Source organism: Electrophorus electricus, chromosome 9 (assembly GCF_041902795.1).
Source record: "Electrophorus electricus isolate QZ-2024a chromosome 9, ASM4190279v1, whole genome shotgun sequence".
Taxonomy (NCBI): domain Eukaryota; kingdom Metazoa; phylum Chordata; class Actinopteri; order Gymnotiformes; family Gymnotidae; genus Electrophorus; species Electrophorus electricus.
The window spans coordinates 19,863,006-19,876,537 of NC_137505.1; the positions used below are offsets into that span (position 1 = coordinate 19,863,006).

At 38.7% G+C, this 13,532-nt stretch overlaps 1 long non-coding RNA gene across 1 annotated transcript; it reads left to right on the plus strand.

Annotated features, from left to right (window-relative positions):
* The first annotated feature begins 12,029 nt into the window (after nt 1-12,029).
* Nucleotides 12,030-13,264, plus strand: LOC118240807 (uncharacterized). Its single transcript, XR_004775646.2, has 3 exons — nt 12,030-12,106; nt 12,463-12,585; nt 12,706-13,264. It is a non-coding gene; the product is annotated as an uncharacterized LOC118240807 (long non-coding RNA).
* The last annotated feature ends 268 nt before the right edge of the window (nt 13,265-13,532 follow it).

Sequence of the window (13,532 nt, forward strand, 5' to 3'; positions counted from 1 at the left end):
ATATATAGATTTGCTGTAATATTTAGAATATGAATTCTCTTCCTCTTGCCATTACTCCCTCCCTCTCGCTCTCTCTCTCGCTCTCTCTCTCTCTCTCTCTCTCTCTCTCTCTCTCTCTCGCTCTCTCTCTCTCTCTCTCTCTCTCTCTCTGTCTCACTCTGTTCACAGACTGCTCTGACTGCTGTAGCAGTAACACGTCTCAGTAATAAACTAGAAAAGTCCTGAGGATCTTTCCGTTCTGACCAGCAGTTATCTTCTCTAAATGTTCTACTTGTAATGGCTATGACACTACCATTTAAAATGCCCTCTTTGGCTTCCTGCTGCTCAGAGCTTTCTCACCAGTGCACTTGCAAGACTAATGCTTTAGGTCCAGGAGCCATCATTCTCTGGCTTATTTTGTTTTTATCGATGCCTGTTTCTGGTGAGGGGAAAAACTGGCTGTTTTTCAGAAAATATGTTGCACTGAGCTGAATTTGAGCAGTGAGGTATTCTTTGACACACTGTGCCTCATTATTATGATAGCTGGATGGGAAAGGCTCCTTGTGAAAGTTAACTTTTACTTTGAATAAAATTGTAGCAAGTAAGCACATGCTAATAGTCATATCCATCTCGCTTTTCTTAAAACCATCTTAAAGTCTGAAAACCAAAGACTAACTGAGACATTGCAGAGTGGCCTGTGAAAATCAAATGGATGCTTTACCCAAGAACAGGCTTTGATAGAAGCAGAAATGTGGCAGGCACTATTGTACTTACAGGCACACCTGTAAGTCTAAAGAATATACATCCAGTATAAGTGCCAATGCTACCAACATCTTTCTGAGCTACAGGAAACCTAAGAGAGTGTTTGAAACATCACCCATCTAGTATAACTCTATAAGGCCATTATTTTAAGTGTCTATCATTGCCAGGTGTGGCTCAGCAGCTACTTTGAAGCAGTAGCCAGTGAAGGTGTACTGCAACTACACTGAAACTACATTGACTAATAGACTTTGTATTACATCTATGTGCAATTGTACCCAAATGTATAGCCTTTTGTGGTAAGTGGCATCTAATGTGCTTAAACATCTTACATATGTTATGAACACTAAAAGGATCCAGTAATGTTTAAACTTAGAATGTAAATATATTGCAATGATTTGCTTAAAAATGTGGTTCAGTTCATTGTTTTTTTTTATTTGTTTGTGTGTGTGTGTGTGTGTGTGTGTGTGTGTGTGTGTGTGTGTGTGTGTGTGTGTGTGTGTGTGTGTGTGTGTGTGTGTGATTGAGTGTGTGTTTGTGTGTGTGTTTGTGTGTGTGTGGATTTATTTGTGTGTGTGTGTGTGTGTGTTTTTCAGTTTAACACATAAAATTAAAATGTCCCTGGTCCTTAAGTACATAAAAGTTACAAACAGGCTCCTTTATGTATCACTTGCATTTTACGCCAACTTTTTTTTTTTTTTAATCACACCCTAATACAAGCCCATTCTACAAACATTCAAATAGAGGTAAGATTTCAATGCACAAAAACCCGCTTTATCTGAGCGGGACGCAGGGACAGATAGTGAGAATGAGCAAAGAACAACATGGGAAAGATAAAGTAAAGGAGAGAGCAGACACAGTGCAGGGAATGAGTGTGTGAGACAGAGCCCTGCATGGGCTTGGGTAAGAGACTAATGAGGATGTCAAGGACATAGTGGTTAGGTACCAAGAAACTAACCCAACTGGCTAAAGTAACACTAACAAATTCCCTCTGATATTCCATTTACCTTTGAGGGCAAATGTTCCCAGCTAAACCACATAAACAGAAATAAGTCAAGGAATGCCCAAGATCCAATCAACATAAATTAGTAATATGGGCAGAGCCTGCTTCTGAAGATAGTGGATATAGTGATCTATAGTAATTAATTTTAAGTGTGCTCTTAAGAAGGTCTTTTTATTAATTAGTTGATTTCATCTTTAATTACCTCCCAAAAAAGTAATTTTCAATAACAAACCAATACTTATAACTGTATTTTCCAAATGGCACTACAGATTTTAATTTAAATTATTTAATCTGATGCTTACATGCTTGCTTTGAAATCTTAAAAATTACTGATGTGGGAAACTACAAACATGAACCAGTGATGAAATGTTTATTATGTATAATTAATTTGATAACAGTAAGTGATATGACCACAGGATCCAATTATGGTTCCTTGTTTTGTTTGCTCTTTTTTTCTGTTATTTGCTTTGCTTAAGTACAATCTGATATGTAGTGAATTAAAATCACCCAGGAGACAGTATGGGTCCAGCTTGGCAGTGAGAGACAGATCTGTTTCAGCCTTCATTTTGTCTGAGCCTTTCCAGTGAGGCAATACTCCACTATGATATCTGCCTTCATCTCCACCAGCGCCTAGCCCTGTATTTGTGGTTGATGAGGGAGGAAGCATGCTGACAGTCACGGTGTGGTTTGGCATTTCACATCAGTGGCAGGTTTGGGACACACAGGGAGCTCAGACAGAGTAATTGCTGTGTCACACTTAGAATACAAAGCCCCCCCCCCCCCCCCCCCCAAGCATGGAGCAGGCAAAACCAAACACACTGCAGCCAATCATAATGTGTGGGGTGTGTAGATTCTGAATTTTCCCCAGTCCCTAAATGTCACCAAACAAAAGAGTGAGGCACTCTTTACAAATAAGTTAAAATGATAATTTTGCAAATGGCTCCAGCCCCTCCACCCACACAGCACAGATATACTGAGACTTACTTTGGAAACAAGACTATAACTAGTATGACTAGATTGTGTACAGTTTCAGCATATTTCCCTCTGCTAGTGTTAAACAGAGCAAACAGAATCTAACCCTTTTAGATATTCATTTCACATATTGGTGTGTAAATAAACAGCTTCTGTTTCCTGCAAGCATCCTTGCGTTAACTATCAAAGGAAGTTTACAAACTATTATCCTATTCCCCTACAGGATAATAATGTTTGTCCTGCAATAAAGTGGTATCACTCATTTGCATCTTTGTAAAGATTATTGTATTAAGAAATTTTAAGATATCAATTATAGTTTTGTTAACTTTTTAAACAACAGAACTTTTGATCCTGAAATAAAAACATAGCTTTACATGAAATGGTTGACATGTTCATTTCAAGGTTGAGATCAACTCTAGATATAGCTGCACCAGAAAATGGAAAAAAAGGATGTCTCTGTCTAAAAGAATGCTGTGGAAAACTGAACAGCTGCAGCAACCCAAAAGGAACTGCCAAAGAGCTGAAAGGGCTTAGAGAAAAACTAAATTAATGGTACATTATAAAATTCTAAAAAGTTACATTGAAAATTTTAGTAAGGCAATGTGAAAGGAATTTTGGTTTTTCTGTCTCATTTAGAATTGATTTTAATATTCTTTTACTGGTCTTTCAATGTTGTAATGGTTTAGCACCTACATACATTTCAGTATTCTTGACAGAATATATTTTAAATCATGCTTCGAGATCATTAAGTGTAGCTTTATTGAATGTTGCCAGGATGGTGCACAAAAAGACTGGTGAAGCAACTTTCTGTTTTAGTTTTTTTACACTACTAATATTTGGAACAAATTAATATTCATCAAGCTCCTATTGTAACTATTGACTAGTTTGAAAAGCAGTTTATTTAAGTGGTAGGTAGTTGCTATGGTAACATATGCCGTGAAGCTCACCTGCTGTCTATCTATAGAGTCAAAACAGGGTCTTTAACATGGATGAGAAAAAGGAAATATTGCAAAGATTAAGCTTTGATGCAGTGTTGTCTGCAAAGTCACTGCACTCCAGCTGAGGATATCTCACAAACGTAACACACCTTCCTGTCTGGTCATGCTTCAGACCTCTTTCCCCGCACCCATATCAAAAAGGAGACAAAGCAGAAGTGCAAATAAAAATACTGCAAAAATAAGTTGTAATTAAACGCATGAAAAGCAAATAAAATCTTGCACTGCAAAATAATTGCTGCAAGACAAAAAAAAAAGAGTTTTTTCAGTTTTGTTTGCAATAAAACTAATTCTGGACTCTGGATTCATCTTTGCCATACTTCATTTCTTTGTCCATATTAAATACCCCATTTTGACTCTATACTATTTTCATCTATTGTGTGTTATTTACCATCGTATTTCACATAATAGGCTGCAGGATCATGGATTTGTCCTTGGTTTATCTACAAATTGTATGCAACAGTATTCTATTTTTTTCCCCAGTTTAACAGAGGGCGATGAACAAAAGGCCTGTCTTTGCCGTCGAGTTGGTGTATCCAAGTAGGCTATTCAGCTTACTTAGTGTCATACCGCCTGACCCCCTAGTACACTACACTACCCAGCAGGCTGTTTGTCACCTGGCCAATGACTCATCCAGCCATGGATGTGCCATCAGATCATCATCACCAGAATTGAATTCACCTGTGTTTACTCAGCAGTGTGTGTATATAAGCCTGTCTAGAATGCCCATATGTTGTGAAGTATTGCCTCTGGTATTATCTGAGTGTACTCAGTGTTATTTCCTTGATTGTCTCCTTGTGTATTGTACCTAGACTTTGTGTTTCTGATTTTTGCCTGCCCCTTTTTGGATTAAGGGCCCTTAATCCTTAATTGCTCAAGTTGTACTCAGTCTTAATTGTAAGTTTCTTTGGTTAAAAGCATCAGCTCAGTGCTGTAACTGACTAAACAGTCTTTTGCAGACTAATGAACTTGTCTTTTTTGGAAGCCATTCACTTGCTAATGTTGTTATCTTCTAAAGTATATTAATAGTCTGCATATGTAAATATTAACTTCAAGTTCTGATAAACTGTGGAGTGTCTTATTCTACTCTATCATTCGCATCCACATTGAATCCTAATATCAGTGCCAAACTGATGATGGCTTTAGAAGTTAACTGTGAACACGTCAGAAAAGTTCCATCTAGAGTTGACTAACTTCTATCACTGACATTTTAATCAGCTTTTCTGAAACCCATAACTCTGGGCATGCTTGGTTGAGTTATGTCAACTCAGAGTTCAAGGTTAAGCCTTAAAGTTTGTTAAACCTCCCTGCACTTCCTAATGGGTTTGAATGCTTCATTCGAGTCCTCAGGACCAAAGAAGTCAGCATGAAACCATATACTGATGCTGCCCTCGTCTGGGAAGTGGACCGGTAGACTCATTACTTAGCATTAATCAATATAAGACACGTGGACTAAATTGGCATTACTTCCTGTGGGGCCCTTAGCTGTTAATTGAATGGAATTGGTGTGTTTGACCTTTGAACCTTCTGATTGCAAATCAGCATTGAATCACCAAGTCAGAACTGGCACTGATGAGGTGAGACTGTGCTATACTGTCCATTGCTCCTCAGTTTATCTGTGACATATATGCAGACATTGAAAATGTAAACCATCCATGAAACCTTAAAAGTTTACCTACCTTGAATTCATATTTTATTTACATAACCACTTTAACTTAGTCAAGTTCATAGGGGGTGGGAATGGGAAGCCATTAAGGCCTCATTTTTCTGGCAGAGATAAAGTTATTATTCAGGTAGAAGTCTTCCTGCTGTAATTATGTCACCAGGTCTACCATGAATATTTTTGTGCCAATGTAAGACACAAACACTATTTTGTGTGTTTATTTTCAGACAGGCTGATAAAATCAGCAATACAAGAATATATTTACATATAAATAAAGAATATAAAATAGATCCAATTAAAGGGAGGTTTATTGGCTTGCCCCTACATCATCATCCATAGCAAAGACAGGTAATAACACTGCCAGGTTGGCCACAGATATTTAAATGGTGGTGACGATAAATGCAGACATTATTTATGCTGTAACCTTTTAAACAATGTGACGAATACAGCCCATTAAACTCATTAGCAATCAATCCATTAGCACCATCTTAACTGAATACATTACATCTTAATTGAATACATTACATACTGAATGAGTAGATCTGAAGATGCAAAGGAGTTTGCTTCTTAGAAACACATTCTACCTTGATTCATTGGAGTTGTTAGATTGCATCATCCATGATTGAGGGAAAATTGTGAAATAACTCCTGTATTAATATTACTTCAGCATCTTTTGAGGATTGGCCATATCTCTGCAAAACCATGGCATGTGCTGCAAAACTCCAAATTATGCAGAATTCATTTAAGTCTCTGAATCTAACTCCTAAACAGCATGGAGGAGACAGACAGAAGACAGGTTCCAGGAAAGAGGTCTCCCACTGCTCCTTCTTGCCTGGTACATAGTAACCAACCATCAAACCCAAGGCCAAGCTCTGGAAATGAGGGCACAGACTGTTACAGACACACAGTCACATGAGGCCCACTTTGATGCAAGTGCTCCTCAGTTCCCAATTTCCTGTTGTAGCTGTATCAAGACAAAAACTATGGTTTTGAATCTCCTCTGAGGTATTGAATTTGAAAGGGTCACCAGTGTGAGCAATCAGAGGGGACTCTGCTGCCCTCAACAGGACAGCAGGATAAACACAGTTTCTGAATAGACACCATACAATACCAAAGGGCTCCCCTCCAGACTGTGAAAGGAAACAGTTAGTTATTTCAGTTGAGTCGAAGGTGCCTCTATAGTAACTTGTACCCAAAAAGCAAATACAGAACTATGAAAAAGCATAGGTGATGATATCCTGGAGCTATGTACTAAGTTCATTTTTCTCACGCTGAGAACAAGCAGTTGGTACAGAACAAACTGCTTTGACAAAAAGTGTACCTAGAAGGTTTGGGGTACACACCTCCCAGTACATACTGTGTTCCTTTATGACAGAAATACGTTTCCCCTCTGAGCTATAGCAAAGACATCCCCCATTGCTTGCGCCTGTCCTTAAGGAGACCTGTCATGGGGAAGTGAGGCTAGCAGCTTGATTGATTATAGCCTCTTATTGTCCACAGCTGTTCAAAGCCCAAGTGTACTTGTGGGCTTCTGATTTCTAAAGCTCATAAGCTTCTCTGTGAGCCGAGCAAACCCTTACATGTGGGGTATGAATTATGACTGAACTAGTCGATCCCCAGAACTTTTTTTAAGCCCTGTTTTTTCTTTGAAAAAGTTTTTTTTTTCCACCATAAGTGCTTTGCTTGTTATTGAAGTAGAGATAGTAATACATGACCTATTATATAGAAACCCCCCCCACAGGACATTCTACATGGACTCTTCCTGTCATGCAGTCTCTCCTCTGGGACATTCTACCTGGACTCTTCTATGGCCCTTTCTTGCTCTGACTCCCCTCTAGCTGCCTCGCATGCATCATCACCCACACCTGTTTCTTATCTATGGACTCATTAGAATACATAGTCATATGCATATACTGGTCTGTTGTCAGTGTTTGATATCTTGCATGTGTTATCTGCATTAATAAGCCATATTTTCCTTGCTGTTTTCTATTTTAGTTTGTAGCTTTGTCCCTTTGCTTGTTTTTTGTAATATGAATTTGCTTGTGGTCACCCTGGCTACCTGCATTTTTGGCCCTGATGCTTGTTTTGAGAGTGCATTGTGGATTATCCCTAATAAAGACACCCCACCCAGATATTTTGGCACCCATAAGTTGCACAAATACATGCTTAATAAAGTATGTTTGTTACTCAGTTGTCCAGTTGGGCGAATGTATTAACCTCCCATTTGACTATTTTTTCTTTAAGTGTTTTGTCATGAAATGTTCTTTGATGGAAAACATACGCACCAAGTATTTTATGCCTTTTATCTCTAACAAAGCAGTGTTAAATCACTCCACAAATATAAAGATGCCACCCCTTGAGCAGAAGCTATTTTTTAGCAACACTTACAATGAAATACAGTCCATAGCTTTATTTCTATAATGACATTCAATGGAACGTGAGCTGTAAAGTGTAATTGTGTTTTAATGGCATTCTGAATGATTTAGATGTGAGGTTAAAGGTTATGGTAGCCCATATTAAGTGACTGTATCAAGTGCGACATTTCCATAAATTAGCATGAGCACTTGAGATTAGCAATTTTACATAGTGTGGTTACATCTAGTCTCACTCATCTGCACTTTTCAGAGTGGGCTTAGTTTGCACGGATAGCCAGCTTCTGATCTGCCTTCTGCTTCCTGTGATGATCATGACAGGTATATTTCTGTGCTGCTAACAAGGCTATTCAGAATGATGAGCCTCATCACAGCTTGCTCTGTCTCCCTTTCTTGTGTTATCTTTTTAAAAAAACATTTTTTTTTATGAGAATTGCCCACTTTAGTAGAGTTCAAAAGAGATGAACAGCTCATAGCTCTTGTGATGAGGAAGCCTGAGCCATTGGAGGGAAGAAGCATTTGATCTGACATTTAGACAGCCATCAGAGCTGATCTTTGTTCTTCACATATTCGATATGTGTCTGATCTTCTCTTTGTAGTCTAAATAGCAAGCAGTGAAGTGTTTAATAGTGTGATCAGGTTAAAGTATGACCAGGAAAAATGAAACTGATTACCCCCCACTAACTAACATAGCCCCTGTTCAGTGCATTTCCATGTACCTGTCAAATATGCAATTAGTCGGTGCTCTTTTGCACTGTCTAGAAAGATAAGGTTTAGTGTTTTTTTTCTGAATACATGTCTGTGTGTCAGGACTAACTGTGTAGCATGTCAGATTTCTGCTGGAAGCATTGCCTTGTGCCATGAGAGCCTGAGCATTTTGCTTTTTATCCAGTGTGAGCTCATGATCACAAATTCATAATTTTTGTGACCCAGTTGATTTGAAAAGTTACAAAATGGCTAGTGTCAAAAGTGCCAGTGTCAGGTATCATCTTCATATTTTTTCTTATAACATCTTTCATAAAGAATACAACAACATCTTTCTCACACTCATACTAACGGAAGCAATTGTTTGAACAGATCACCTATTTTGACATTATTCATTGGTTTATTTCTGAAGGACTGCGGAACCACGTTGGAGAGAGTAGATAGTTTCAGGTATCTTGGTGTTCACATCTCGCAGGACCTGTCCTCGTCCCGCCACACCAACTCCCTGGCAAAGAAGGCTCATCAGCGTCTTTACTACCTCAGACGCCTAAGAGACTTCAGACTGCCCTCCAAGGTACTGTGGAACTTCTACACCTGCACTATTGAGAGCATCCTCACGGGGAACATCACAGTCTGGTTTGGGAACAGCACCAAGCAGAACAGACAAGCACTCCAAAGGGTGGTGCATTCAGCAAAGCGCATCACTCATACGGAACTTCCTGACCTGCAGACCATCTACTACAAGCGGTGCCAAACCAAGGCCAGGAGGATTGTGAAGGACCCCACCCATCCCAACAATAGGCTCTTCTCTCTGTTGAGGTCAGGGAAGCGCTTTCGCTCCCTGAAGACCAAGAGAGAGAGACTGAAGAGGAGCTTCTTCCCACAGGCCATTTGGGCCCTGAATCAGGGAAACTAATAAACTGTGGGGACCACCACCACCATGTAACATATAACTGTAAATATGTTCAATTACCACCATGTAACATATAACTGTAAATATGTTCAATTACAAGATGGAACTGTACATTGTGTACATATATATATATATATATATATATATATATATATATATATATATATATATATATATATATATATATATATATACCCATATATACATTGAACATTGTGTATATAAACATAATATACATATATTGTACATACATTGTTAATTTATTTTTGTATATATATTTCTCTATGCACCCCTGTTTTTCTTTTTCCTCAGTTTGGACAGAGCACTCTCAACCATTTCACTGCGAGTTATACTGTGTATGACTATGTATGTGACAAATAAACCAAACTTGAAACTTAAAACTTGAAGCTTGAATTATCTGGCCCTTTAGAGATTTGTGCCATTTAGTACATGTTATGCATAGTGACTTACAAAAGTGCTTTAGTTGTCTACTCAAAGTATCCTTAGCTCGCACAGAGTTCAAAAATACCCTTAACCGAGACACCGAGACAGAACCAAGTAGCAGTGCTGAAACCTGGAATAAGAGCAACAATACAAAACAATCCAAGAGTACATAATAAACAAGGTCAAGTGGAAATATAAGATCTTCTTTCAAGTGCCTAATTAGGTTTAATTAAAGTGCTTTCCAAAGAGATAAGTCCTCAGTCTTCATTTGAAACAGGAAGAGACTCTGATTATCAAACTGAGCACAATAAATCTATTCTTAAGGATATCCTCTGGTCATTGTAAAGAATAATCTGGCATGATCTGAATGAATAAGATATTCTAATATATGTTCCTTGTGAAATTATCCTTCAGTTCATTAGGTGATCATTCTTTAATATGACAGGTAAGTCTAATATGTCTTTTCAATTACAATAATAAATAATAAGAAAGCACTATATATTTCCAGTTGTATGGTGGTGAAAATCATGGAGAATCTGTTAATTACTGAAACAGTATGGATTATTGGTGTGATTTAGTGAATATCTCACACTGAGGTTGATAATCATTCATGCCTGTGCTTGAGGTCAGTTGGGAAAAAGTCAATGCACAACGGCTTCCTCTCTTGGCTCCTCATCAATGACCCCTCATTATGACAGGTGAGATTTGATGCTTCCATTAGTGTCAGGACCAATGCTGACCCTCCTCTTTACCTGTCCTCCACCAGCTCCCTGCACTCCTATTCCCTAGTCAGTGACATTTGTCCCATTTGGTGCAGCTGTTGCTAATAACTGGGGTCACACACCTTGCAGAGCAAACCTGGACCCTGACATTTCCTCCACTGGATGTAATATCCAATCATTGTGTTTCCAATAACACACAGGCCACCACCTACATTATTAACCAGGCACTTGGCTTTTGTTACAAACACTGTGCTTGCAGAATCTCATTTTTAATAAAAGGATTGTTTGCTTAAAGAAGACATAGAAGGCAGCTTAAAGGTGGGAGCAATGATGGGATGATGAAAGAGAGAAGGGGAGGAGCACTGGGAATTGTTTTAACCAATTGATCTGCAGTAGAAATTCCATTCACTTAGAAACAAAAACTTTAAACATGTTAAATTAGATAACTGTCACATGACTGCATGCTAATGTAATTTTCATTATGCATATATACATATCATTCTGTACTATTATACTGAGATTATAAATTTACACATTGCGTGTGTGCGCACACACATAATTTTAAATCATGCTACTTTTAAAAAGGTTAACAATTCCTGTGCCTCCATCACTATTCAGTGACCAGGGTGACCCCTCAGATTAAACTCATCTGTCATTCAATGACCTGAGTAGAACATCCAAAAGAGCTCATTTTTATACAAATCGCAGACACACACACACACACACACACACACACACACACACACACACACACATTCCCCAACCCCCCCCCCCACACACACACACACACACACTCACACACACACTCACACTCACACACATTGGCAGACAATAATGCTATAGCAGCTTTAACTTAATATATGTTATTATTATTGTAGTAGTGTACAGTGCTGACTGACACCATTGGAAGTAACTCTCCTTAACCAATCCATGATTCTGATGATGCTGAAGGATTCATTTTCTGGCCTTCAATTATTCAAGGAAAGCATTATTTTTATACTGTTACCTCAGTATTTTGCCTACTGTGATAAAGAGCAAGAGTCTACTCACAGGAAACTCAATTTGACAAACATTCTCTAATACTGACTTCTTAAATAAAACAGTATATGCAGTTTTGAACATATCAGGGTCAATTGTTCTATATTTGTACTACACCAGATGTTTTCTAGCCTCTCTCTGTAAAGCACTATCTCATGAATTAGGTGTGTTAGAGTGAGGAAAGTACAAAAATGTGCAGCTGGCACTGTTGTACACTACCAGAGTTAATTCAGTGTGAGCAGCTTTGCTGTGTTCCATAAACCAGGGCCAAAATGGCATCATACAAGTCCGTCCAGATAAGCTTCTATTTCTCAAGTGCACATGAGCAACTGAATTAAACACCCATCTCACTGGATAGTGAGATTGGACTTTAGCTCAAGCCCTCATGCACGTGATGTAGAAAATCAATAATTTACCGAAAAGTGAAAGGAAAGGAAAGTATGCTGCATGTTCAGAGCATGTGTCGGATTCAGAGCTTCTCATGCGCACGTTCTGTGAAATTTACGTACTGACTGATCAAAAGGAGAATTCAGTCAGGAGGGTATTTATTTTATTACAATTCTAGATTTGCAATAGCCTCTTTTCACTGGTAATTTTACAATTCATGTAAATGGTCTCATGTTTTGAATCAGTGCGCAGTTCACAGCTCTGTCTGTTTCTTCTACTTTCAACACATTGCTAAGATACATTGTTCATGTTGTTTGAATATTCGTGACCCTGCTGTGAAATGTTTGGACTTGGTGTGGAATATGAAATGGTCAAAGCATGCAGGACAATGACTGAAGAATTTATTGGAAATAAACATGTCATTAACAGGTTTTTCATTCCCAAAAGCTGAGTTTTCAGTTCCAAATGTGGGTTTTTATTTCCCCATGTCTGTTTTTGTTCTGTATGAAGGTCACGGATACTTCTTCTGGGGATTTTCTCTCTCATTCCAAGAATCCAGAGTTTATGATATGAACACAATGAAACATTAACCTTCCATCTATCTGTTGGACCATTCGTTATCTAAACTCCACAGTATGTAATTGAATACTGGTCCATGATATCAGTGTTTCATAGGATTAGAGACATGCTGAAATTGACCTAGCACATCATAAAAAAAGAGAACGACCCCATCCTACTCTGTCCATTCCACAGGATGCTCACGCAGCAGCACAGTGTGAATAGGAGCCTGGATGCACAGATCATGACCCTACTGCATGACAAGCCGTCATTTGCACTGAAGCTGCCAAAAAATGTTTTACCCTCATGGAGAGAGCTGTGATTTCCATGTGAAGAAATAAATTGCAGTCTGATGAAGTGGGAACCGATGAACTGTTTGCCTGCTCCTCCTTCCGCAGGCCTGCTCCTGTCCTCTCCCTGCGTGTGTGTGTGTGTGTGAGAGAGAGTGTGTGTGTGTGTGTGTGTGTGTGTGTGTGTGTGCGCGCAGGCGTGCATGTTTGTAGTTTCCTCCTTCTGTCTCCCTCATCCTTTTGCACACTCTGTGTTTTTGACTTTAGTTATTACCTTGAAGGTTCCAGAATTATTTTCCAGTAATGAATGTGATATGCCAATTTTGATTTCATTTGGTTTGGATTGATTTGAATTTATTTGGTTGAAGGATTGTAACATGCTGCATTACATACGTTTTCCTTCTCTCTTTTTCTTTCTTTCTTTGTTCTCTCTCTCTCTCTCTCTCTCTCTCTCTCTCTCTCTCTCTCTCTCTCTCTCTCTCAGACCTGTGTCCACATATATGGTTTAAATAACTCGCTTGAGCACATGAGGCTTTTCAGTGTTCCTGTAATTGAGAACATTGCTATTGATTCTCCATCTGGCATCTGATTCTGTGTCTCTAGGCAGTCTGTGGTAAGATGGGTCCAAAACGATCACACACTCTTTAACTCGCTGTGTGCCATGCTGTCACGCTTCAGAATAAATGCAGGAAATTGTTTAATTACTCATCTCAGCTTTCAGCCATCAGAGTG